The sequence below is a fragment of the Felis catus genome, chromosome A2 (genome assembly GCF_018350175.1).
Source record: "Felis catus isolate Fca126 chromosome A2, F.catus_Fca126_mat1.0, whole genome shotgun sequence".
In the NCBI taxonomy this organism is placed as follows: domain Eukaryota; kingdom Metazoa; phylum Chordata; class Mammalia; order Carnivora; family Felidae; genus Felis; species Felis catus.
Genome location: NC_058369.1, coordinates 54,788,256 through 54,814,156, shown reverse-complemented (window position 1 = coordinate 54,814,156; position 25,901 = coordinate 54,788,256). Strand labels below are relative to the sequence as shown.

The 25,901-nt window shown below is 51.1% G+C and overlaps 2 long non-coding RNA genes across 2 annotated transcripts; one reads left to right on the top strand and one right to left on the bottom strand.

The window, feature by feature from the left end:
* Window positions 1-5,034: 5,034 nt before the first annotated feature.
* LOC123383776 lies at window positions 5,035-15,800 on the top strand. The gene is made up of 3 exons (XR_006593977.1): window positions 5,035-7,893; window positions 8,274-8,368; window positions 12,654-15,800. It is a non-coding gene; the product is annotated as an uncharacterized LOC123383776 (long non-coding RNA).
* Window positions 15,801-16,049: 249 nt separating this feature from the next.
* Window positions 16,050-20,749, bottom strand: LOC109497318. Its single transcript, XR_002740375.2, has 3 exons — window positions 19,918-20,749; window positions 17,565-17,692; window positions 16,050-16,462 (listed from the first exon to the last, which is right to left on the bottom strand). It is a non-coding gene; the product is annotated as an uncharacterized LOC109497318 (long non-coding RNA).
* Between the last annotated feature and the right edge of the window lie 5,152 nt (window positions 20,750-25,901).

Genomic DNA, 25,901 nt, shown 5'->3' with positions numbered 1-25,901 from the left:
CTCCCTATCTGAGAGCAATCTCCTCCCCGCCCCCTCCTCCAGCTCAGCCCTTCGGAAATGAAAGCCCCTCTAGGCTGAAACTCCTCCGCTGGCTGCATCATAATGACTTTCCCCTGGGCAGAGATGGGGGTGGGCTCTTCCCCCTCCAAGCTCTGCCTTGCTCCCCTGGATCTTGGGGCTACAGGGACCCCGGAGCTGTCAGCTCATATGTAGGAGAGAGATTGTCACTCCAGCTCCTGGCCCTGTGGGGTGCAGGAAACAGAAACGGGGGCGGCGGCGTGTTGGAACAGGGTCCTGGAGATGGGGGGTGCCGAGAGTTTGGGGAGTACCCAGCTGCTGTGGCCAGGCACCCTGGGTCTCAGAGAACCAATCCATCCTGCCGTGGGTCTGCAGATTATGACCCATTAGTGAGCTGTGGAATCCATTTAGTGGGTTGTGATCTGCATTTTAAAAAAGAGAACTGGAATAGAAAATAGAGTGCATTGCATATAATAAATTTACAAGCTTTGTTTCCCTACCGTGAGGATAGTGGCTAAAAAACACGGACCCTGGAGCCCACCTGCCCAGCATGTGACCTCAGACATATTATTTAACCTTCCGGGCCTCAGTTTCCTTATCTGTCCCTGGGGAAAAGATCAGCACCCACCTGATGGGTTATTGTGAGGACCGAAGGAGTGATACAGGCAATGTCTGTGAGTGCTGGTTTTTTTCTTGTCCTCACTGGGAAACAGAGATTTCCTCCCTGGGAGTGTAGTCACAAAAGCCTCAGGGAAAGCCGCTGGATTTGAGGACTGGGTACAGGACCTGCTTACAGTGGGAATTCGAGGTGCAGTCTTGACGAGGGTGTTGCTGCTCCTAGCAAAACAGAAAAGAGAAGCCTGAGTTAAAAAAGGAAAAACCAGCCTCAGAGGCCAGTCTGTGTGTACACAGCCCTCCACAGTTTATACCACCTGCTGGCCTCCCTTGCCCCACAGTGGACAAGTTGCTATGGCCGATGGGATCATTATGCCCATTTTGCAGATGAGAGTAGAGGCTCAGGGTGGAGAGCATTCTTCGCGTGGAGACTGGTGGCTGCAGGCCTGACTGCGGATACTGGACAGCACTGACCACTCAAGCTCACTCCATAACAGGGGTTATGGAAATGATAGAAATTCCCCTAATTTCCCGGCACATTCCATTCTCCAGCAGCAAGTCTGCCAGCGCACCAGGGGTCCTATATTTCAGCTAGCACTGGCCTTTACCAGGAGCAGTGATATCTCAGAAATTGCACTAACCAGGCCTCTGGTGTGGTCAGGATGACAGGGCAGGGAGGAGGGGACCCTCATGGGGCTGAGCTTGTCCCAGGATCCCAGCGATGACACTCTTGAGTGGCTGTGATGGGCCCTGTGCTTGATCTGCATCTGTGCATCTAATCCTGCGCACAGCTCTGTCATGTCCGTTTTTCAGGTGGGTAAGCGGAGGCTCAGAGGCCAAGGCTGCACCAGAACTCAGGCTCCAGATCCCGTGGGTGTAAGCACCGGGCTCCACGGCCTCATGTACACAGTGGATCTTCACAGGAATCCTGGGTGGTAAGTGTTAAGAACCCCCTCCTGGTCAGCCATTCAACTGATTTTTAATGAGCAGCTACTACGTGCCACACGTTGGCAATTTAATGGTGACAGGACAGGCAGGACTGACGGTCACTGAACTTACAAAGGAGGAAGTCATCTGTTCTTGTCTGTCCTGCTGCATGTCAGGTGCTGCACTTACCTGCGTTAGCTCATTTGATGCCCACCTCAGTGCCTCCCACACTCATCTCCCCATTTCCAATTGGGAGGTTGAAAGCTGGGAGTGGGATAGGGCCTGGCCGGTGACCCCACAGCCAGTCTGTGGTGGAGCAGGATTGGATCCAGGGCTGCATGCCCTGGCGACTGTCCCTCTGCCCTCAGAAATCCTCCCTGAGCTGGCGAAGCCCAGGCTGCTCTCTGTCCAGCCGAGCATATGAGAGCCCACCTTGCTCCCTCCTCCACTCCACACCCTCGCTCTTCTCTCGCCACTGTGGTTCCCCTCTTCTCTGTCCCTCAAGCATGCCACTACCTGTCTCACCTCAGGGCTTTTGCACGGCCATTCCCTCTTCCCGGAAGGCTCATCATTCCCTGGACCTTCAGGTGCTCGGCAATTTACTAAGGTCAGTCTCAACTGAGAGCCTCAGGAGAGGCTCCTGCCCTCCCAGCCCACGTTGTCCTCCGTCCCCACCGCCCAGGGCCTTGCCAGCACATCATCTGTTTTATTTCCCTCGTGGTGCCCATTACTACCTGGTTTGTATTCAGCTGTGTATTATCTATCTCCCTGATGGGGATGCCCGTTCATGGATGCGGGGTCCAGGTTCTAGTTCAATTCCTACAATGCAGGTCACTTCGGGTAAGTCACTTCTTTTCTTTCACCCTCTGTTTCCTCCTCTGTCAAATGGGATACCAGCACCTACCTCTCAGCATATTGGCAAGGGTGCAGTGTGACAATGGCGTGATGTTGGGCACATTGTAGGTGCATATTGCATGGTTGGTGGTGTAATAAAAGGGCACACCACAGGGGCGCCTGGGTGGCTCAGTCGGTGAAGCGTCTGACTTCGGCTCAGGTCATGCGTGAGTTCAAGCCCTGCCTTGGGCCCTGTGCTGACAGCTCAGAGCCTGGAGCCTGCTTCGGATTCTGCGTCTCCCTTTCTCTCTGCTCCTCCCTTGCCCGCATTGTGTCTCTTTCTCTCTCCCTCAAAAAATAAATAAACATTAAAAAAATAATAAAAATAAAAGTGCACACCACAAATAACTCAAATGGGCAAAGGGGCTGAATATACATCTCTGCAAAGAAGATATATGAGTGGCCACTAACCACATGAAAAGGTGCTCAATATCATTAGCCATAGGGAAACACAAATCAAAACCACAATGAGATACCATTCCACACCCACTAGGATGGCTCTAATAAAAAAAAAAAGCAGACAATAACGAGTGTTGGTGGGGATGTGGAGAAATCTGAGTGGCTGGGGGGAGGGTAAAACAGTGCTGCCAACTCTGGAAGACGGTCTAGTGGTTCCTCAAACAGTGCCACAGGGAGTTACCATGTGACCCAGCCACTCCCCTCCTAGGGAAATGAAAGCATCTGTCCACATGAAAAGCTGAACACGAATGTTCAGAGCAGCTCTGTTCCTAAGAATGGAAAATAGTCAAAAAGCGTAAGTCAAATGCACACCAACTGATGAATGGGTAAACGAAACGTGATGTATTCATACGGTGGAATAATACTCAGCCATGAAAAGGAGGGAAGTGTGGATAACACACGTAGTAAAAGAAGCCAGACACAAAAGGCCACACACCGTATGATTCCATCTATATGAAACGGCCAGATAAGCAAACCCATAGGGACAGAGGGTGGCTGAGTGGTTGCCAGGGGCTGGGGGGTGGGGAGGGCATGGAGCATGACTGCTCATAAGTACAGGGTTTCTTTTGGGGGTGATGAAAACGTTCCGAAATCGATTCTGTGGATACACTGATAACCACCGACCCATACGCTTTTCTCTTGTTTCTTTTTAACAAGTCTTGTTTCCTGGGGTGGGGAGGATATTGTGGGTGGACATTGTGTGCCGTGTTAAAATAACCCCACGAGGTACATTCTCTCTTTAGTAGCGTTTTACAGACAACTGAATTGGGCACAGAGAGGTAAATCAAGCTGCCCAAAATCATGCAGTGGCAAGGCTGAGATTCGAAGACAGGCAGTCGGCCCCAGAGCCCAGGCTCTTGTTGCCACTGTTTTATTTGAATATAGTTGACCCACGCTGTTACATTGGCTTCAGGTGACAGAGCCATGTTCTTAGCTACTTTTATGTCTGCTACGTGGACAAATATTAGAACCCCTAGAATATATACCCTTGCAATCTGTAACGACCCAATATGAAGAACCACTATTTATTAGACAGACACCTGCCTCATCAGGCGCCGAGCAAAGTTCTTCCTCTGAGATTAGCTCATTTGATCACCCCCATCTGTCAGATGGGGGAACAGGGTCAGGGAGGCTCCAGCAACTTCCCCGAGGCCAGCTGACAGCGAGGCTTGGATGCGAATCCTCCCAGCTGACAGACAAACCATTGCTGTTCCTATGCCTACAGCCACCTCCTGCCAAGTGCATGAAGGGGCCATGGAAACTGGCACTTCCTTTCCATGTGGGGAAATGGAGGCTCAGAGCTGGCAAGCACCCGTCCACAGCCTGGCAGCCCTTGGGCTTTGGCTTTACTCCAAGAATGGAGGTAAGCTGGGATGGGGGATCGATCCCCAATTCCTTCTCTCCAAGATGTAGTGGTTCTGAATTGGGCGGGTTCTGATTCTTCGGTTCTAAATGCTCCCCTCCCCACCCCAGGAAACAAGACTTGTTAAAAAGAAACAGGAGAAAAGAAATAAAGCCGTGCCTTGGTTTTCAGTCTGTGGGTGTCACGGGAATGGCCAGTTACACTAACGAAGCAGGAGGCAACAGGACACAGGGCAGAGGTAAAATAAGAGGTGCCCCGGGCAGTGGGCAAAGCCTCAAAGTGAATTCTCAGACCAGATGGGCCAAACAGCTTTTCTTAGAGTGGGAATGAGGAAGGAAGGAGAAGCAGTCTCAGCATCCCTGGGCCAGCCCATCCTGAACACACCTATGAAGCTCTGGGACCCAGAGCAGACATATTTACAGCCACTTCCTTCTTTTAAATTAAAAAAAAAAAAGTAACATTTTTAATTTATTTTTGAGAGGCAGAGAGAGACCGAGCACGAGCAGGGGAGGGGCCGACAGAGAGGGAGACACAGAATCCGTAGCAGGTTCCAGGCTCTGAGCTGTCAGCACAGAGCCCAAAGCGGGGCTCAAACTCACAGACCGTGAGATCATGACCTGAGATGGACACTTAACCGACTGAGGCACCTAGGTGCCCCCTTCTTTAATCCTTATAATAAATGCTATTAGCTCTTCCTTCCACAGATGGGGAAACTGAGGCCAGGGCCTCAAAGGCAAAAGGCAGAGACAAATACCCAGCTTGGCAGGAACCATGTCCCAGGTATGGCTGGGGAGCTGGGGAGGGGCCAACATGGGGGAGGATGGAGCCTTCAGGGGCTCCTTCCAGGGGCATCCCCCATTCACTGGGGGGGGGTGCTTACTCACCGGCAGTGGGGGGGGGCGCTGAGCTGAGAGGGAGGGAGGGGTTGAAGAACATGGACATCCCTCAGTCCTGTCTATCTCTGTCTCTCGCTTTATCTGCATTTCCTTTTTAGCTCACTCCCTCTTGTCTCTTCTAGGACAGAAATTCCTTGTAGACAAGCTACCCCCATCCCACCCCAAGTCCCTCCACTTCCAAAAGCAGGAAGGTCTCCATGGCTAGGGAGAGCAGTCAGCTTGCTAGGGACCTGGGAAGATCCCACAGATCTCCTCACCTCCTGGGACCAAAAGTGAGCTGGTTGATGTCCACAAGCCACATAGTCAGCACAGGCAGGAGACCGTGGCAACTATTGTGTTTCTCTTTCCAGCAAGTTTTCCCATTCTCTTTCTCTTGGTAACAAACTCTGATTCCCCCACATGGTGGTGGACATATGGCCCAGCCTGGCCAATCACAATTCTTTATCTCTGTAGCAACAGTGATAGGGCCAAGGAATAGCCAATCAGAATCCTTCCCTGAGATTGATGCTGGCAGCAATCCCCCCTTTCACTGCAGAAGCAAGCTGGGGGCTTCCTCATCTATTTAAAAAAGATATCAGAGGCAAAGGGAAGGGAAAAGTCTCTAATGACTCCTCCTTCTTAAACCTGCAGAGTAGGCAAATGTGCCATATTATTAGGATGACTTTGACCTGTCAGAAGGCCCTGCCCTGTGTTACCTTTGGTTTCCAAATTAATGAACTCTTCTTCCAGACTCTTCACTAAGAGCTGTCCTCGTATGTTCTTGTTCGGCCCTGATATTAGCCCCAGGAGGAGGAGACTTTCCTTCTCTCCAATTTTTTAAAAATAGACTTTATTTTTTAGAGCAGTTTTAGGTTTATAGCAAAACTGAGCAGAAAGTGTAGAAGGTTCCCATATACTGCCTGCCCCCTACCCCAGACACCCAGGCAAGCATAGCCTTCCTCACTGTCTACATCTCCCACCAGAGTGATATATTTGTTATCATTCATGAACCTCCACTGACACATCATTGTCACCCAAATCCAAAGTTCACATTAGGGTTCACTCTTGGTGATGTACATTCTGTGGGTTTGGACAAATGTATAACGCCGTGTATCCACCATTATCGTGTTATACGGAGTAGTCTCACGGCCCTAAAAATCCTCTGTGCTCCTTCTACTCATCCTTCTCTCCCCAATACCCCTTTGCACCTACTGAAGGACATCTTGGTTGTTTTGGCAGTTATGAATAAAGCTGCTCTAAATACCCACGTGCAGATTTAGTATAGACATAAGTTTTCAATTCCTTTGTGTAAATACCAAGGAGCTTGCTTGCGGGATCATATGGTAAAAGTATGTTTATTTTTGCAAGAAGCCACCAAGCTGTCTCACAAAGCGACTGTATCATTTTGCATTCCTACCTGCAATGAGTGGAACTTCCTGTTGCTCCATATCCTTGCCAGCATTCGGCATTGTCAGTGTTTTAGATTTTGGTCATTCTGCTCTGTGTGCGGTGTTACCTCATTGTTGTTTCAATTTACACTTTCATAATGGCATGCGATTTTGAGCATCTTTTTTCACATGCATATTTGCCATCTGTATATCCTCTTGCTCAGGTATCTGTTCACGTCTTTCGCCCAATTTTTAACGGGCTTGTTCATTTCATTGCTGCATTTTTATCGGATGTGTCTTTTACAAATGTTGTTTCCCACTCTGTGGCTTCTCATTCTCTTGACTGTGCCTTTCACGGAGCAGAAGTTTTTAATCAAATTATTTCTCTCATTTATTTCTTGGGTGACACTGGCTGTGAGCAACTTCTTTTACGTGGAAGCAGACAGAACACAGAGTAAGAAAGGTAGTTCCCTCCCAGTCTCCTGTCATCCTCCCTCTACCTCAAGGAGAGTCTCAGGTGGGTGCTACCCCATACCGAACCCCTCTTTGACCCTCACTAATCTCCCTTAACCCACAGAGGAGCGAGCGGTTCTCAAGCTCAGGGCCCCTGCAAACAACCGTGTTTGGCTTGAATTTAACAAAGGAGCTTTATGTCCCATCTAGCTGTTTCCCAGTAAACGTTCATATAAGAGCAAATCATGACAGCGGTAGAAATTTCTTTTAAATATATCTAAGTTGAAGATGTGATTTCGTGAAATCACATTTAATGAAAGGTATTCCATAAATGAAAATGGCAAACATCATGGAGGTGATGCATAAACACCCACATACCAGCATTTGGGAAGCACTCCCTTAAGAAACATGTTTGTAGGATTGCAGTGAGGTTGGGCTTGCGTCTGCTGTGTTTGTCCCCCCTCTTTGATACTTGCTCCCCTCTTCTTTCTTGTCCCCTGGCCTTTTCCTCTAGGAAACAGGACCGGGTGGGGTGGCACCCAACCTTTGCCCCACCCACCCTGCCCGGGCTCTGGAATGTCTGAGAACCTCTTCCAGGTCAGCGTCCCTGTGGGTCCCCAGTCCACTGGGGGGCGTCCCCACACTGGCCAGATCTGCCCACACTTGCGCTGTTTGGATGCGCTGACCTCACACCTTCCACCCTGAGTCCTCAGGGCCCAGGACCAGCACCAAGTTTCGCTTTCTGTCTGCCAGGGCTTCCCACATCACGTCCTGTTCTCTGCGCCCCATCTCCCCTACTCCCGACCTCCCAGCAGCCCTGTGACACGAGTACCAACCCCAAGAGGTGGTGAGGCTGGTGAGACCACCTGCAGGACAAGCCGCTGATCCAGGATGATGCATGGTAGTGGCTGTTGGGCTATCCCCCTCCCACTGTGCTCCCTGAAGGAGCTGCCCAGGAATGAATGGGGGAGGGGCCTTAGCACAGCACCTCTTCCTTACACATGAGCTCAGCCAGAGGCCAGTGGCTGTCCTGCCACTCATCCAGCCTGCTAGCGACCAAGCCAGGTCCCCCAGACACTGGGAATTTATGACTCCCTTAGAGAGGCTGAAATCTGACCACCAGAGAGAGCAGTGCTTACCCCCAAAGGCTGCCATTTCTGACATATGAAAGGTGACATTCCGAGACCCTCAATAATAATAGTAATCATAATAACATTTATCATATTTATTCTCTCAGAACGCTTTACAGGTATTAACTTGCTTCCTTCCTTCCCTGAAAAGCCCTATGATGCCGGTGCTTTTATGATTCCTGTTGTGCACATGGGGACACTGAGGCACAGAGCCATGAAGAAGGCCCGTGGAAGTTCACACAGCAGGTCAGTGGCAGAGCCAGAAGTCCGGCCCGGAGAATTTGGTCCCACACTTGTCAAAAGTGAGCAGAGGGGGCAAGGCTGTGGTGTCTGTTCATACTGAGCCTCCAAGCCTGCCTGCTGGTGCAGTGGGCCCAGCCCCTCCTCGCTGGCCTGGGTAGCGGCCAGAGTCACAGAAGGCTGGAAGGGCCCTTGGAACCTACCTCCCACTCAACAGGTCAGCCCTCGACAGCTTCCCTAGTATGTGGCCATGCCATCTCTGCTTGTACACCCCTGGTCACGAGGGGCTCACTCCTTCCCAGCCGCCTGTGTCCTTCCTGTTCCGTTCTGCCTGAGAGAAACCTGCTGTTCCTCACCCTGTGAATCCAGCACTCGGTGGGGTCTGATACTGCCCTGTGGATCCCCAGACCTGCCTCTTCCCCCTGCTTTGGGACAGCCCCAGAGCCTCTCTGACCCCTACGGACCCAGTAGGCTTTTCTGAACTTCAGAGTCTGTGACTGTGGGCCCAAGGGGCTTTAAGGGGGGGTTGGGAAATTAAAGTGAAGACAGAACTACAGCCACCTGTGTGTGTGTGTGTGTGTGTGTGTGTGTGTGTGTGTCAGGGCTGGTGGGAAGGGGTGGTTTCAGGGCTCTGCTAACACCCAGCCTCCCCACCTTTGCCCTCATGGTGAGGCCAGCCCAGTGCACGGTTTCCAGGGTCTGGCCCTTTTAAATTTAGCTGCAGGAAAAAGCAGTTTGTGCAGGCCTGGAACGCAGAGACAATCAGCAACAGGAAAAAGTCATCCGAGGGGAGTTTTCAATGAATTATGGAGGCATTGTTCCTGCACCCAAGGAGCCAGGACTGCTGCTGGTCCAGGCCTCACTGACCCAGCCCAGGCCTTTGGGGCCAAACATTGCCTGGAGCTGCGTCAGGACAACACAATGCGGGTGTCTGAAGGCCAAAAAAAAAAAAAAAAAAAAAAAAAGCAGAGGAAGAAAAATACTGGAAATTCCCTGTGTCCCAGCAATGGAAGAGCCCTTCTTGAAAATCAACAGCAAGAGAAAGGTTGCTGCCCGCCCAGGCAGGGGGCCTCAGGGAGCGGGAGGAAGTTGCAAGTGATATTTTGAGATATTTTCAGTCTGGTGTGATGCTGGCCGATTTTCCAAAACATGAGGACCTCATGCTGGGGGGAGACCTGAGGTTGGACAGGGCTGACCGGGGGGTGGGGCTGGGGCTCAGGATGGGCCAGGACAGGACATAAACAGAAGCTGACCCAGTTGGAGCACTCTCGTGTCCCAGCTGGCTGACTCACAGGCCCCTTGAAGCCCAGGGGGTCTCCTGTTGATTCAAATGCCCTTCCGGACCTCACCTTGATGAGAGGACTGCAAATGAACATTGGGATTCACTGCACAGAAAGTCTGCTTGGTGGCCAGGCAGATTCTGCTTCCTCACCTCTCCCAATAGGGACCTCACTACCTATTGCTCAGCCCATCCCCTTTCTGTACAGCTCAGACTGGGAAAAACAATAACAATGCCTCTGAGAGGGACAAATTAGTGACCAAAACAAAATCCCCTGTGCTCACGGAGCTGACATTCTGGTAGGGAGACCCAGACGGTGCACAAAATTAGTAACATTTATAGCATGTTAGAAGTTGTAAGCACTATTGAGAAGATAAAGCAGGAAAAAGAGTAGGAGGTGGTTGGGATACAATTCTAAAAATAAGGAGTTAAGGGAAAAACTCTTCACTCTCAGCCAGGACCCAGCTTCCTGGGATCTCTCATAGGCCCCTGCTCTGTCTACAGGGCCCATAGCCAGTCTGCTCCCTCTGTCCTGGAATAGCCCTGCTCTGTTCCAGGCTGAGTAGGGCAAGCTACTCATGGGAAAGGGGCCCCAGCCCCATCCTCACACATCTCCAGCAGCTCAGAGCTGAATGCCTTTCCCAGAAGTAGACAGAACATCTTAAACCCTCTGTCTCTATGAGAGCACCAAGGGTCCCAAATTAGCTGTTTTAGCAGCTGTGGCCCAGTCACCTCCTGCTGGGCTCACTGACCTCCACACCCTCGGTGGTCACCAGCCCTGCCTCTCCCCCCTTCTAAGAGTAGTGTGGGCTTGCAGACCCAGGAACAAGAATTCTTATTTATTTATTTATTCCCAGTGTTGCATCTTATGGAATTCTGTCCAGGCAGCTTGCAGAGATCTTCCTGACACAGCAATGGACCACATAGGAGACAGACAAAGCGTTAATATCATCATACAAAAAGTGCCTAAGAGTCTCTAAGGAAAACACACAACAAAAATAAAGAAACACAGACAAAGAATGTGATCAGGCAATTCACGACAGAAATGCAAACAGCCAGTAAACAAATGAAAAGATGTACAGCCTCTCAGGCAGTTATGGAAATACAAGTTACAAGAACAAGGAGATGCTATTTTTCTCTCATCAGATTGGAAGAAAAAAATTAAATATTGATGACATCCAGTGCCAGCAAGGAGGAGGGCAGTCACGTAGTTTTGACACTGCTGGTGGGAGCGTGCACTGCCACAGTCTTTTGGGACAATGATCTGCAGTGCCTATTAAAGTTTAAAATGTGTATGCCCTTTGATCCAGCAAATCCACTGTGGAAAATTTATCCTGCAAAGCCGTATAGACACATAAGGCAATACATACAAGGGTGTTCGTCGCAGTAAGAGAAAAAAAGAAGAAAAAGTGTTGGTCACTTAGGACAATGATTGAATGAATTCTGGGACATTCATTCTATAAAATATTAGGCAGCTGATAAAAATAATCAGATCTGTATGTATGTACATAGATGTGGATGGACCAGAAGTGCGTTTAGGATAGATTATTCGGCAAAAGCCACAAGGTGCCTGGGTGGCTCAGTCGGCTGGTAAGCATCAGACTCTTGATTTTGGTTCAGGTCATAATTTCACGGTTCATGGGATTGAGCCCTGTGTAGGGCCCTGCACTGACAGCATAAAGAAAAAAAAATTTGCAAAATCAGTTATATGTCTGAAGAAGTATGCCAGAAAGAAATATTCACCAAACAGCTAATATCACTTACCATAAGGCAAGAGGATCGCTAGGGGCAAGATTATTATATTTTTTATGTCACTTCTGTATTGTTTGACTTTAACAGTAAGTTTCAATGGCTCTAATAATTTAAGCAGCAAATACCTTTTCTTCTTTTAAAGTTTGTTTATATTGAGAGAGAGAGAGAGGGTGTGTGCAAGTGGAGGAGGGGCAGAGAGAGAGAGAGAGAGAGAGAGAGAGAGAGAGAATCCGAAGCAGGCTCCACACCATCAGCACAAAGCCCAGAGTGGGGCTCCAACTCATGGACCTCAAGATCATGACCCGAGTCAAAATCGAGAGTTGAACACTTAACCAACTGAGCCGTCTGGGCACCCCAGCAAACATGTTTTCTCAAAAGTCATTTCTAAGTGGTCCTTAACGGAGGACCTGTCATGTCATTGTCATGAACAAAGGGCAGTAGGGTGTCGTCTCCCTGCTGAGCTTGGGGATGTGGTTCTGGCTCACTGTGGGCCCCCTTCTCAGGCCTTCCAAAGGGTATTCAAGCACCTACTTCCCCTCTCACCCTTGGACCAGCAGCAACCCCATTGCTTACTGAGCCTCACGGTCTCCCCAGCCTCAGTTTCCCTTATCTGCTTCTCTTGTACCTCATCTTACCTTCCCTGTCCTGTGAGTAGCACTGATTCCAGAGACCATGCAGAAGGGACTGAGCTGTTTCTCAACCTTGGTCAATGATTTGAGGGATACAGAGTCTAGGCCCAAGGCATAGTCTCCATCTTGCATGCCAGCTCTGACCAGTGGCAGAGGCTGCTATGCAGAAAGGGAATCGGGGGCCATTTCTAGGCTCCATGGGTGCGAGTGTAATGATTGGTTAGGGACGTCTGCTCTCAGTGAGGGGCTGCGGACTGGGAGCCACCACAGTTACTGAACAGCAATGCTTGGTCTGGGCCAGTGATTCCCAGTCTGAAATATGCTCCCAAATTACTGGGTATCTGATTAACAGGCAAATTCAGGTCCCAGAAGTCTGGGGCAGGGCTGAAAATTCTGCATTTCCAACAGGCTGCCAGGGGATGTCCATGCTGTGGGTCTGAAGACCACCCTTTGAGAAGCATGGGGCAGAGATATTTGAGGTCTCCATTCACCTCTATCCCTGTTCTCCATCCATGTGTCACATACTTGCAGACAGAACTGATCAGCCCCTCCCCACCATCCAGCACTTTCTATACCCATCACAGCATTTGGTTCTTGGAGCAGCCTAAGTTCTCATTCTCTTCCGTGACAGATGAGGACCTGGAGGTCCGAGGGGAAAAGACTGGCCCTCAGACCCCCAGCTGCTGGTGGCAGAGGTCTACCTGGATGACAGATCCATCACCAACCTTCCTCATCCCCAACCATCTCTTCTCTGGAGCCAGAAAACAGCCAGAAAGACCCTGCTGTTCCAAGGCGCTGTGTTCACTGCCATAAATAAGGCCTCGGCCAGCCAGGCTCCTCCTCCTCCCTGGGCCACATCTCACAGCAGGCCAGGTCTAGGGCGGCCGTGGAGGGAAGGGAGGCTCTCCGACAGTGTGAGTTATGGGCTCTGGGAAGCCCATTAGTCACCCAAGCGAGAGAAGTTAACTCCAGCTTATTAACTCTAAACGTTTATTATTCACATTGATCACTTCGCAGACAGCACCCACCACCCCACCCCCTTGGAGCCAGCCAGTGCATTCAGATCGCAGGATGGCGAGTGGGCTGAAGGCACTCGCACATCGAGAATCCCCAGGGAATGCAGGTAGGGCACAGATGGCCCCAGCTGCCCCTTCCAAGAGGGCAAGGAGGGTCTCTCATTCGTGGCCCTGTCACTCATCCACTTCCCACTTATCTGTCAGCCTCTGTTCTGGGCCAACACTTGAACCAAGAGCAGGGGACCCCCAGGTGCACAGACACCGTCTCCATCGTCCAGGGGGTGGCCACGAGGTGAGGGACGTGGGGCAGATCGGTGGGGAGGAGCATAGCTTCAGGGTCTGCCTGGTTTGATTTCAGGTTCTGCCACTCAGCGGGTGCCCTTGTGTATAAACCCTGTGACTCTCAGAGACTCCATTTTGTCATCTATAAAATGGGGACACATTCATTCATTTGACAAATATATACTGAGCACCTACAATAAAGAACAGAAAAGCTCCCTGCCCTCACGGAATTCTGGAAATAGAGACAGACATAAGGCAACTGAAAAAAATAGTGTAATTTCAGATGGCGGTGAGTGCAATGAAGAAAATAACCCTGAGTCGCGTGGAAGAGAGGGACTAGGGGCATTGGGGGGTATTACTGGGGGTGCTCAGGGATGGCCTCTCCAAGGATGTGGCCTTTGAACTGAGACCTGAATTATGGGGAGGGGCCACCAGGAGGAGACCTGGGCCAAGGGGAGTCCAGGCAGAGGGAGCAAATAGCAAGGACAAAGGAAGATCGTGATTCCCGGCAATGCTTGGCTGCAGGGCAACCAGAGAGGAGCCAGGGCGGCTGAGTTAAGTGAGATGAGGGAAGAGAGAAACGGGGGGTCAGCCATCTTTTTAAGAACTTCAGCTTTTGTTCTTGGTGCAATGGGGAGCTGCTGGGTGGTTTTAGGTTGAAACGGTCACTAGGAACATAACCATACTTGACCTCCCTCCATAGTTATTATGAACTGTAGTGGACACTGGGGTCCCCGCTCTGCTCTGCATTACGGGACAGGGCTTCCTGTCCCCCAGGTGCAGTGAAGTTGGCTGCTAACGGCCAACAGCTGTCCCCTTCTCCTGAGCATTGCCCTTGGCTACCATTCTTCTCCAGTGTGGGCCCCCTGGCCTCTAACGGGGGCCAAATCTGTGGTGTGCTTTGCAAGCCAGGGCTCTCTGGTGTCGTGGTGGGGCCGGGTGAAGGCCAGTCTCCAGCAGGGACCATAGTTTCTGGCCTTGCCTGGTGCTTTGCTCCTGTGCTCCCTGCATCCCTCACTTCCTGCTGAGAGTGTGTCTTTGATATAATCCACGTGCACCTGGACCCCTGACTCAGGCTCTGCTGCGAGGGGTCCCCAACTTGAGACGAGGATTAGATCAGACAGTGACCATAAAGGCTGAACCCCATGCCTGCCACACACAGCAGTGACTTAAGGCTGCCAACTTGTCCTGATTTGCCCAAGACATTCGTGGCTATAGCACTGAAGGTCCTGCATCCCAGGAAACCCCTCAGTCCTGGGCAAAGCAGGACAGTTGGTCATTGGAGGTAACTGCTGACAGGCTTCATTCATTCATTCATTCATTCATTCATCAAATACCTCCCGGGGTCTCTCAGTGCCAGGCTCTGTCAGTGGAGCCATGACAGGGTCCCATCCTCACAGAGTTCACAGGAGGCAGGCAGTATCATCAGATGTTTGCTTGGGCCTGCAAGAAGTCAGGAGAGCCGTCCTGGGTGGTGAGGTGGAGGCTGTCCCTGAGGGCAAAGTTGCTGTCCAGTGAATGGGGGCGGGGGCTGGGGAGGTTGGGCAGAGCTCCCACCCTGGTGAGCCGATCAGGAAAGAAGCCCTGACCTTCAGATCTACAAATGCAGAGAGAGGCCATGAGCAGCAGGTTCTTGGGTCCCATCACCCCTGCCCTCAACTGCTCCAGGCCTCAGTTTCCCCCTGTGAGAAGTTCCCTCCAGCCTCAGCAGGAAGCTGAGAATGTGTGCAAAGCAATGACTCCTTTGGGAGGAGTGCTCTGAGGACACCGAGGCCCCTGGGCCACCAGTTCAGATGGTTACGCCAGGACAGGGAGCCAGCAGGCACTGTACTGGTCTCTGAAGCCCCACAACAACCCTGTCAAACAGGCCTGTTCTTTCCATTTTACAGACGAGGAAACTGAGGCTTAAAGTGGAGCACTGACTTGCACAGAGTCCCGCAGCCAGCGAGTAGTGGAGCCGGGGCAGGGTCCAGGGGCTCTCAGGCTCCACGGCCGCTGAGCCACTTGGGTAATTCAAGAAGATAAGGAAGGCATCATCACCTCCATCTGATTCATTGCTTTACACACTCCCCTCTTCTCCACGCTTACAGGGGAGAGCGAATGAGAGCGCAGGTCCTGGTGCCGCCCTGCCTGGGTCCGGGCCCCAGCTCCACCAACGCAGAAGCTGGGGGACCAAAGGTAAGTGACTTACCCCTTCTGTGCCCTGAGTTCCTCATCTCTCAAAGAGGAGAGATCTCAACAGCACCTCCTCCAGGGGTTGTTATGAAGATCAAAAGAGCTAATATATGGAAAGCACTCACAGCAGAGCCTAGCATATCGTCTCAGCTATTATTGCTTGTTTTATTACTATGACTCAGTACAATGCAAGTCATAATAATAAAACATTGGAAACAACCCGAATGTTCAGCAGTAGGGGAGTTATTAAACCACCATGATTTATCGATTTCAGTGGACACAACAGTAATTAAGACAGGTGGTCTTGGGGCGCCTGGGTGGCTCAGTCGGTTAAGCATCCGACTTCGCTCGGGTCATGATCTCATGGTTCATGGGTTCGAGCCCCGTGTCAGGCTCTGTGCTGAGAGCTCAGAGCCTGGAGCCTGCTTTGGATTCTGTGTCTCCCTCTCTCTCTGCCCCTCCCCTGCTTGCGCTCTGTCTCTCTCTCTCAAAAAAAATAAATAAACATTAAAAAAAATTAAAAAAAAAAAAGACTGGTGGTCTTGGCACAAAGACGGACAGACAGACGAAGGGAACAGGATAGAAAGTCCAGAACTAGACCAACACGTGTAGAATCACCAGATTAATGACAACAGAGATGTTGCAGCACAGTAGAGAAAGATGATGCTTTAGGTCAGGGCCAGTGGATTGGTGGATATGCACGTGGGGGAGGAAAGAGTCTTGACCCCCACCTCACATATCTGACCCCCACCACACACCCATATCTGTTTCAGTGAACTCTAGGTAGCCATTCGCCTTGAGCAAAACATTGGCTATGTGTCTGTTTACCTCGTCCTGTGCTTTAAAAAAGGCGAACTTGTGTTAAGTCCACTTCGAACACAGGCACGGACTCTGGCGAGGAAGCCAAGGTGAATTTCAGTGGTGTCGAAGCCTTCGCGTGAATGGAAGTTTTGGTTTGGTGATTGTCCTTTCAGTGAAATGAAAGACATTCCTTTATTTTGGAGTGCAGTCACACAATGCACACAATCCAAGATAATCACAGGAGAAGGAAGATGACTTTTAGGCAACAAGTAGTCAATAAGAAAGTTCCGATTTCCTCTGGAGAAAAAGGAAAACATGTTTTGTTGTCCCCTGACAGCGAGGTGGAAAAAAAGAAAATAACCAAGGGAAAAGTCACCCCACGCTTTCCTCGTGGCCGTGGGCCCCCACCACTGTGGCGCCATGAGGAAGTGGAAGGTTGAGTGAGCAAAACATGTTTTCCTTCGGCAGGACGTCTGTAGGAACCGTTGGAATCAATTATTGGAAAACACAAAAATAAAGTAAACTTCAGCCGGTGGTAAACATTACCCCTTCTTTCTGGAAGCAGGAAAACAAAGGCCAGGATGGGGGTCAGCGGGAACAGAGGGCAAGCATGCCAGGCCAAAGGCAGGGACCTGGGCTTTGGGTGAGACTGGGTGAGGCAAAGCCTTCCTGAGGCTCAGTTTACCCACCTGCAAATTCACAATCCTGTGCCCATCTCACAGACCTGGGGGTGAATGTGCCATTTCACTTAATAAATGTGTATTTAGCCCCTATTCTGTGCCAGGCTATGACCTGGGGGCTAGGCACCCCAAGATGCTTGCTGCTTTCCTAGCACTGGTGTGCACAGGGCCAGCTTCACAGCTGTGCCAACAATGTGGTCACCCAGGGACACACACACTCGGGAGGGTCCAGTGCTTGGGTTAAACCTCCATGTTCTGCTGTCACCATCTTGAAATGCCCCATTTTTGAACAACAGGCACTGCATTCTCATTTTGCACTGGGCCCCACAAATTATGTAGCTGGTCCTGGGTATGAGGCAAGAATCAGTGATGCTTTTTGATTGCTCATGGAGTCTGTGTGACCCCTCTGGGTTCACTCCAAGACTTGGCACAAAGAAGGGGGCTAATAGTGGGGTTGAAATGGACGTGAGAGCAGAAGCCAGCAGTTACGGATACTGTGCTACTGTCTGCCCCCCGTGTGCCCTTGACACAGGAGCCCCCTCGAGTCCTCGTAGGTGCTATAACTGCCACTGTTTCAGAGAGAATTACCTCCGTTTTGGTTGAGTGCAGTAGGAAGGGTACTAGCTGTGTGGTTACGGCAGCCCTGGGGTCACAACCTTCCCCATCCTTGCTGGCTCTGGATCTCTGGGCAAGTCTCTGCGCGTCAGTGTCGTCATCTGTAAAATGGGTATGATCACACGTGACATACAGAGTGCTTGTGGAGGTTAAACAGATAATGCTTAAAGCACCATAGCTCTACTCGTTGGAGGAGGTGCAAAGCCCACATCTACAGAGGTGGCAGGGGTTGGGATCCCGAAGCGGGTATTTACATTGAGAGGCAAACCGTTCTCAGGCTTTAAAATGAAGGGTTTGGCTAGACCAGGGGACACTGTCCCTGGAGAGCAAGAGCCAGGTGCTGCAGCCCATGCATAAGTGAAAGGCAAGCAAACTGTATTTATGAATAGTTAAGAATTAGGTAACCAAACTATCAGGTCAGTGAGAAATGACATGTGGATTAGACCTTCACAAAACCCTAGCAAATGTCTACCCGCTAAAAGGCATCAAATCTATTTGATTGCCTACTATGCACCAGCTACTTCGTTAATACTTAATAATGACGTCTAATATTTACTGGGCAGTTACTAGGTGTCAGGCACCCAGCAAAGCACTACTGTCTTCCTAACAGGCATGTGCAGTCAGTGCTAGAAATACCCCATTTTTCAGATGAGGAGAGCTACCCCCAAAAGAGACAGGGACTTGCCGGGGGCTCAGGGCTGGGAAGCGGTGGGGCTGGGGCTCAAACCGCAGCGTGATGTCCACACCCTCATCCCAAACTCTGAGCTGTCAAAGCTCCGTCCCCAGCTCGCTGTGAGATCATCAGAAGGATTCACGCATGGCTCCCACAGGCAGCTCTTAGGAGGTGCTGTCCTTCTCCCTTCTCATGCCGTTCTGTCCCCTCACTAGGGACTCCCCCCAAGCTGGAGAGGGTCAAACTCCAGCCTGCAGCCCCGCTGCTGGAAGGCAGCCTGGGAGCAGCTCCTGCAGGAACCCTGCACTTTAATGGTGTTCCTGGACTGGGTCTGATTAATTTCTCCTAAGTGTCTGGGTTTCAGGTGGGGGGAGGCTCATCCCAGCAATTGATGGTGTCCATGACAGGGGGTCACATTGCCTCCCAGGGCCCTCTCTGAGCACAATCACACGGGTGCACGCATGCTTATTAAGCTAATTAATGTGGTCTTTCCAGAGCCGCTATCTCCCTCACCCTCTGCCAGAGCTGGCAGAGAAATGCAGTCTCCACTCTAGAGCTCCATGGGGAAAATAAATCAGGAGTCAGGCCTTGCAGCTCATCAAAATGCCTCTTTGTAAATCACCACCATTCCTGGTACATCGGGGAAACTGACACGGCCACGCCCATTCCGCAAAGTATCCCACAAGGGAACGATGGCCTTGTGAGGGTATGAGCTCCCTGTCCCTGGAGGAACTCAAGCACAGGTGGCTGTCAAAGGTAGGAAGTTGGACTCAATTGCTTGGCAGGGGCTTCCTGGGACTGCCCTACTTCCCACCTCTGCACAACGGGATGAACATGTTCTTGCCCCTTTGGACATTAGTACACACTTGGTTGGGTTCTTGTCTGATGATCCATTTAAAACCTCAGGAGCTTTAGTAGAACATTGTCCTTGTGCTCTTCCCACAGGCCATCGAATGGGGCCTATGGGGCACCTGGGTGGCTCAGTCGGTTGAGCGTCCAGCTTCGGCTCAGGTCATGATCTCGCGGTTTGTGAGTTTGAGCCCTGCATCGGGCTCTGTGCTGACAGCTCAGAGCCTGGAGCCTGCTTCAGATTCTGTGTCTCCCTCTCTCCCTGCCCCTCCCCCACTAGCGCTCTGTCTCTCTCTCAAAAATAAACATTTAAAAGCTATCTAAAGAAATAATAATAATAATAATAATTAATAATAATAAAAATGGGGTCTCCAAAGCCGTAAGCTCATGTTAGCCAAAATGAGGAATCTCAATCCAACCCCTGGGAGTCTTAACTCATGGGGCCTGTGATGGGACTTCAGAGTTCATATTTTAACCAGCCCAGAAGATTCTTCAGATCAAGAGGCTGGGGTTCCCCTGTGTCAATCCAAAAACGTGGCTGGTGCCACTGGCCTTGACAAACCTTTGGAGGAGTTTTTTTTGTTTGTTTGTATGTTTTTCAGAAAGCCAATCACCTTTTCTCATTGTCTGTGTACAAGGCCCCTTTGGGCTTGGTGGGAGGGTAAGGAGAGAGCACAGGCTCTGAGAAGTCATTCCTGTTTCCCCTCAACCCCACCACTTCCCAGCTGTGTGGTCCTGGGCACCAGGCTTTCCTTCTCCAAGCCCTAGTGTCCTTATCTGAAAAATGGGGATAATGATGCATACCTGCCAGTGCTAATGCCCAACACAGTTCCTGGTGAACAAATGTTAGTTCTTCCATAGGGCAAGCATCTCATCCTTGCTCCCCTCATCTCCCGCTGACTCCTCTTGCGTGCCATCTTCCTGGAAGAAAGACTGCCAGTCCCTTCAGACTGTGCAGGTGAATGGAAGTTTGTTGCTACGCCCAGGAACGGGGGTCCCTGTTGCTATGCGTGCATTCGGTGTGTGACAGATACTACAGTGAGCGCTCACTGCATGCCAGGCTCTGTTCCAGGTGCCGGGGAGAGAGCAGCCGGCAGGAGAGACTCAGCCATGCCCTCCAAGAGCTGGCCTTCTAGGTGGGGAGACAGACACCACCCAGGTACGCAGACAAATGGGAGGATCTCAGATATGGGTAAGTGCAAGTGAAGAAGACACGCTGAGTGTTGGGATGGTGAGGGACTGGGGTGGGCAGTAGTCAGGGCACCCCTGAGAAGAGGTGACACTTGCAGCCCAACTGATGAGGGAAGCAAGTCCTGCCATGTGAAAATTTGGGAAGGAGACAGAAATCCAACATGGCGGAGAAGTCGGGGACCCGAAGTTCCCTCGTCCCTCAAACACAGCAGCCTTGAGGCCAGAGGACTTTGAATTCCAAGAGTCCAGGCTGCAGAATGACAGAGATGTCTCTAGGGGCCCCGGGGCCAACCTGGCAGGCCATAGGGCTACTTCAGTGAACAAATCTAAGCACACCTGGTGGAGGGTCCCAAACATCCCTGCAAGTAGAGAGATAAAGCAACCAGAGTCACAACAAGAGAGAGTACGTAACACTCTCCAAAAAACACCTCCTGAAGGGCCAGGCCCTGGGCAGTGTATGACCCCTCTTTATTTTTTTTTTTAATTTTTTTTTCAATGTTTATTTATTTTTGAGACAGAGAGAGACAGAGCATGAATAGGGGAGGGGCAGAGAGAGAGGGAGACACAGAATCAGAAACAGGCTCCAGGCTCCGAGCCATCAGCCCAGAGCCTGACGCGGGGCTCGAACTCCCGGACCGCGAGATTGACCCCTCTTTAATACAGTAGTGCTCGCAGGTGCAGGACGCATACCAAGCTTTTAAAACACATAAGGGACAGAAAACTAGCCAAAATGACAAAAGAAATCCCAGGAAGAAATGACAGCTAAAGAATTGCTCAAAACAGATATAAACAATATATCTGATCAAGAATTTAGAAGAATAGTCATAAGATTAATTGCTGGGCTTGAAAAAAGCGTAGAAGACAGCAGAGAATCTATTGCTGCAGAGATCAAGGAACTAAAAAATAGACATGACGAATTGAGAAATGTTGTAAATGAGGTGCAAAATAAACTAGATGCTGTGACAGCTAGGGTTGAAGAGGCAGAGGGGAGAATAAGTGACATAGAAGATAAAATTATGGAAAAAGATGAAACTGAGAAAACGAGAGTTAAAAAAGTTCTAGACCATGAGGGGAGAATTAGAGAACTAAGTGATTCAATGAAATGTAATAATATCCATATCATAGGAGTTCCAGAAGAAGAGAGAGAGAAAGGGGCTGAAGGTGAACTTGAACAAATCATAGCTGAGAACTTCCCTGATCTGGGGAAGGAAACGGACATTGAAATCCAGGAGGCACAGAGAACTCCCTTCAGACATAACTTGAATCAATCTTCTGCGTGACATATCATAGTGAAACTGGCAAAATAAACAAAGATAAAGAGAGAATTCTGAAAATTTGGGAAGGAGTTTTCTAGTGAGCAGAAATGGCAGGTGCAAAGTCCCTGGGGCTGCGGGGCACTTGCAGGGTCAGGGATGGAGAGGAAGGCCAGCTTGACTGGAGCTGAGGCTAAAGGGGAGGGTGGTGGGAGATGAGGCAGCATGCTGAGCTGGGGAAGTGCTAAGTATTGGAGGCCATGGTAAAGAGAGCCTATATTACTCATTCCCAGAGCAGCTGCTGCATGAGCCGCTATGCTGGGGGCTACTTCCATGGCCTCCTCACAGTGGCCCTTGGGCATCCAGAGAGAGCGGGGGAGGGATGTGTCCTGGTGCGCGGTCAAGGAAAAGGCCAGGTTCCTGGACACAGGCCACGGGGTCCCCGCCCTGTCCCGGCCCCGCAAACAACAACGGACTACTGCCTCTCCCCAGGACTCAGGGTTCCCAAGGGTCACAGCACAAGGTCCCCTAGAAAATATGCCTTTCAGAGTCCCAAGTCCCTGTCTCTCAGCTGCATCCCATGGGCACCAAGAACCAGAGGGAATTGTACAAATGCAACTCAGAGCATGCTCCTGCCTGCCTTGCCCCTCAGCCACACTGCCTTGCTCTGAGAACACAGCCCAAGGGCCGTGATGGCCAGCATCTCCTCCCTTCTCCCTTCCCTCCAACTCACTATTCCTCGGATGGCACAGGCCTTCCCTCCTCTGGGCCTTCCCTCTGTCTGAATGCTGTCCCCCCAAGTGCTGGGACAACAGGCGTGTCTCCCTCTCCCCACGTCCCGGCCTTTCCTGGACCAGCAAGAGACCTCTCCACACTCCACTCCCCTCTCATTGCTCAGAGCACTGGTCACTCTCTGAAAGTCTCCCATTTGCACTGGCTTGTGGGCTTCCTTACTGCATCCCTAACTATAATACTCACCCCATGAGGCAGGATACTCACGCTCCATGAGTGTTGTCACTGCCGTATCCCGGGGGCCTGTGGCAGCTGGCACACCACGAGTGAATATGTGTTGGATGAATGAATGACCTCAGGGGATGCCTACAACAGTCCCATGGGGCAGGTGCTCTAATTGTTACATTTCACAGGTAGGGAAAATGAGGCTGGAGAAGGTTAAGCCACTTACTCAAGGGACACAGCTAGCAAGGAGCCATGACGGAGGCAGATTGACTTCAGACCCCACACCTGTGCCCCGCTGCACCTGACTTACTGTATGGCCAGGCCTTCATCCTGTGAGCCTCGACATTGTCATCCATCTAATGGGTATAAAATCCCAGCCCTGCTGTTTCTTCGGGCTAGTGCTGAGACTTTGAGGGTGTCACCAAAGCAGACCCTCCCTGTCACCTGTATGGTGCCACACCCACAAGGGATTGGTTAAGAAGGGGCTTTCAGCCAGGCCTGCCCTCGGAAGGGTTAACATAGCCTCTTTGTCCCATGGTTGCCATGGGGACAGTTCCTGTCCTTCAGGAAGCAGGGAGAGCAGTTTCCTGTTTTGAAGAAGGCTTGAGGGCTGTTTTCCTCCAATCAGCCTGCCCAAAGAGGGGCAGGAAGCCTAGGGCCGGGCCGCCCCTGCTGATGGGTGTGTGGTCGAGCCATACCCACGCCCAGCCAGCCAGGAGGGGCCCTTGTGGAAATGCAGCCTCGGGGAAAAAGCCAAACAGGCCAGCAGAAGGAAAAAAAAAATGGTTGGCCGGAAGAGGGTGGTCACTTCCTCCACAGACCTTGGATCCCACCCAGTGGTGATAAAAACTGCAAGCTGGCCCTGCCCAGCCCCAGACTCCCCTCCCCCAGAGCTCCGCCTTTCCTTGGGGAGCTGAAGGTCTGCTGGACAATGGCCTTTGGGGCCCCTACCTGTCCCTGTCACCTAAAGGCACTCCCTACCCTATATGCTACACGCTTCAGCCTAACTGAGCTACTGGCCCCCACTTCTCACCTCCAGCTTCTGCCTGCCACGTTCTGCCCTGCCTTGCTCCCTTTTGCTTGTATGACTCCTTCAGGGTGCAGAGCAAAGCTGTCCTCCTTCTGGAAGTCTTGCCAGCATGCATTTGAGCCCTCACAACTGTGGGCCAGGAACATTCATGACTTCAGGCCTAATCTCTCTTGGGGCCCCTGTCCCAGCTTCCCTGGGTCATCCCACCTCCAGGCTTGACCCTCTGACCCCTTTAGCACTCTGGCTACCAGCTTTTCTACCACCCAAGTCTGACCATGTCCCTCCCTCCCCTGGAAACACTTTGTGGCTCTCTATCCCCTACAGAGGGGAAAGTCCAATCTCTTTGGCCTGCCATCGGAGAGCTTCCCCGCCCCCACCCCAGCACCATCCTGTGCTGTGACCACTTCCTACCTTGCCCCAACCTCGCCTTCCTCTTCCGTCCCCACAGACATTTGCTCAGGCTGTTTCCCTACCCGGAATGGAACCTTATTTTTCAACCTGGAAAATGCAACTTGACCTTTACAGTTCAGCCCCATGTCGCCTCCTCTCCTCTAGCCCCTCAGCTGGACTCAATCCCCTGCTCTCACCCCCAGTTCCACTGTGTCACAGTTAGCTGACTCCCACACCCTTCCCTTGAACTGAATTCTGAGCTCATCAAGGACAGTAAAGTGGAGAGAGGGGGGAACCAACATACCTTTAATCCTCACCCTGGCTCAAGAGAAAAGTCTCATTCCCCTTTTACAGAGGAGAAGATTGAGGTGCCGAGAGGTGAGATGTCTTGCCTGAGGCCACAAAGCCAGTAACTGGTAGAGCAAGGGGTCTTCAGGCCCCAGGCTCCTCTCTCTCCTCATGCCTGGCCTGGGTGTGTGCAGTGAGGGCAGGGGTGGGAGATGCCTGAACCAAATTTATCTGCCGTATTCCCACCCACCCCCACCAATCTTTGGGGCACGGGAAGGGAAGGGAAGGGAAGGGTGGTCTTGCTAAAACCCATCCACCCCGGCAGGTGTCTGGCTCAGATTTGCCACCCTGGAGCCGGGAAGGCAACTCAATGCCTTTCCAGGGGAAGATAAGCCTTAGAAGCTGATGATGTTGCAGCTGTGGCAGTGGGGGAGCAGTCCAAGGCTGCAGGGACCTGGGGGCCAACACCCGGGAGGCTGCAGGGCTAGGGTCATTTCCATTTGAATAGCGTGCACTTTGTCCCTGTAGACAAAGGCATACCTGCTGCTGGTAGAAAATGGGAAACCCAGGAGGGACCTCCATAGGAGGGGGAGGAGAAGGTGTCCAGCATGGGTCCCAGCTTTATGGGAACAAAACCCTGGTTGTCACCCTCTCTGGCCTGGTGCAGGAAGCAGAACCCAGGCTGCCTCCACATGCCTCCGTTGTCCCCTCTCACCAATCCCAATATAGCAGCTGTTCAATAAATGCCCTCACCTGTCTCTTCTGCTCTGATTGTGGGTTTTTCATGCCCACTTCCTGGTATACTTTATAAACATGGATTAAGCATCAACTATGTACTAGACATTTATTTTTTTAAGTTTATTTATTTCGAGAGAGAGAGAACGTGTGCATATGCACCCACGAGCGAGAAAGGGGCAGAGGAAGAGGGAGAGAGAGGGAGAGACAGAATCCCAAGCAGGCTCCACATTGTCATCACAGAGCCAGACGTGGGGCTGGAACTCATGAACTGAACAGTGAGATCATGAGCTGAAATCAAATCGAGAGTCAGCGCTTAACCAACTAACCAAGGGAATCACCAAGGCGTCCCGTTTACTAGACATTTAAATGATAATGACCATTTATTTAGATGAACTGTCTCATTTAATGAGCAGACACTATTATCACATCCACTGGGGGTGGGAGGGGGGTGCTGTGTGCTGAAGGGGGTCATAAAGCCAGCTCCAGAGCCAGGGTAGGATCCCTATCACTTACTAGCTGAGCATCCCTGGGCAAGTGCCTCAGCCTCTCTGTGCCATGGTAGCCTCATCTGTGACACAGGACTAATTATATTGCCTACTTTATAGGTTTGTTGAGAGGATTAAATGAGTTAATAATATGTGCAGAACATTTACAGAGTACACGCAATAAGCACTCAGCAAATACTAATTATTATGATTTACCAATGGGGAAACGGAGGCCCGGACTTGCCCGCAGGTCAGTATGGTTACTGCCTGTCTGGGAGGCTGGGCCATGGCCGTCTCAGCATAAGCTCACAGGGTCGGGGCACTCTGTGTCTGAGAATGCAGCCACATCTAGTTTTGGTGCTGGCTGTGCACTTTGCAGGGGCTCTGGGCAGGCGGGAACAGGGACCTGGATTTCAGTGGTTTTGATCTGAAATTACCTAAGCTGTGCACAGGTAG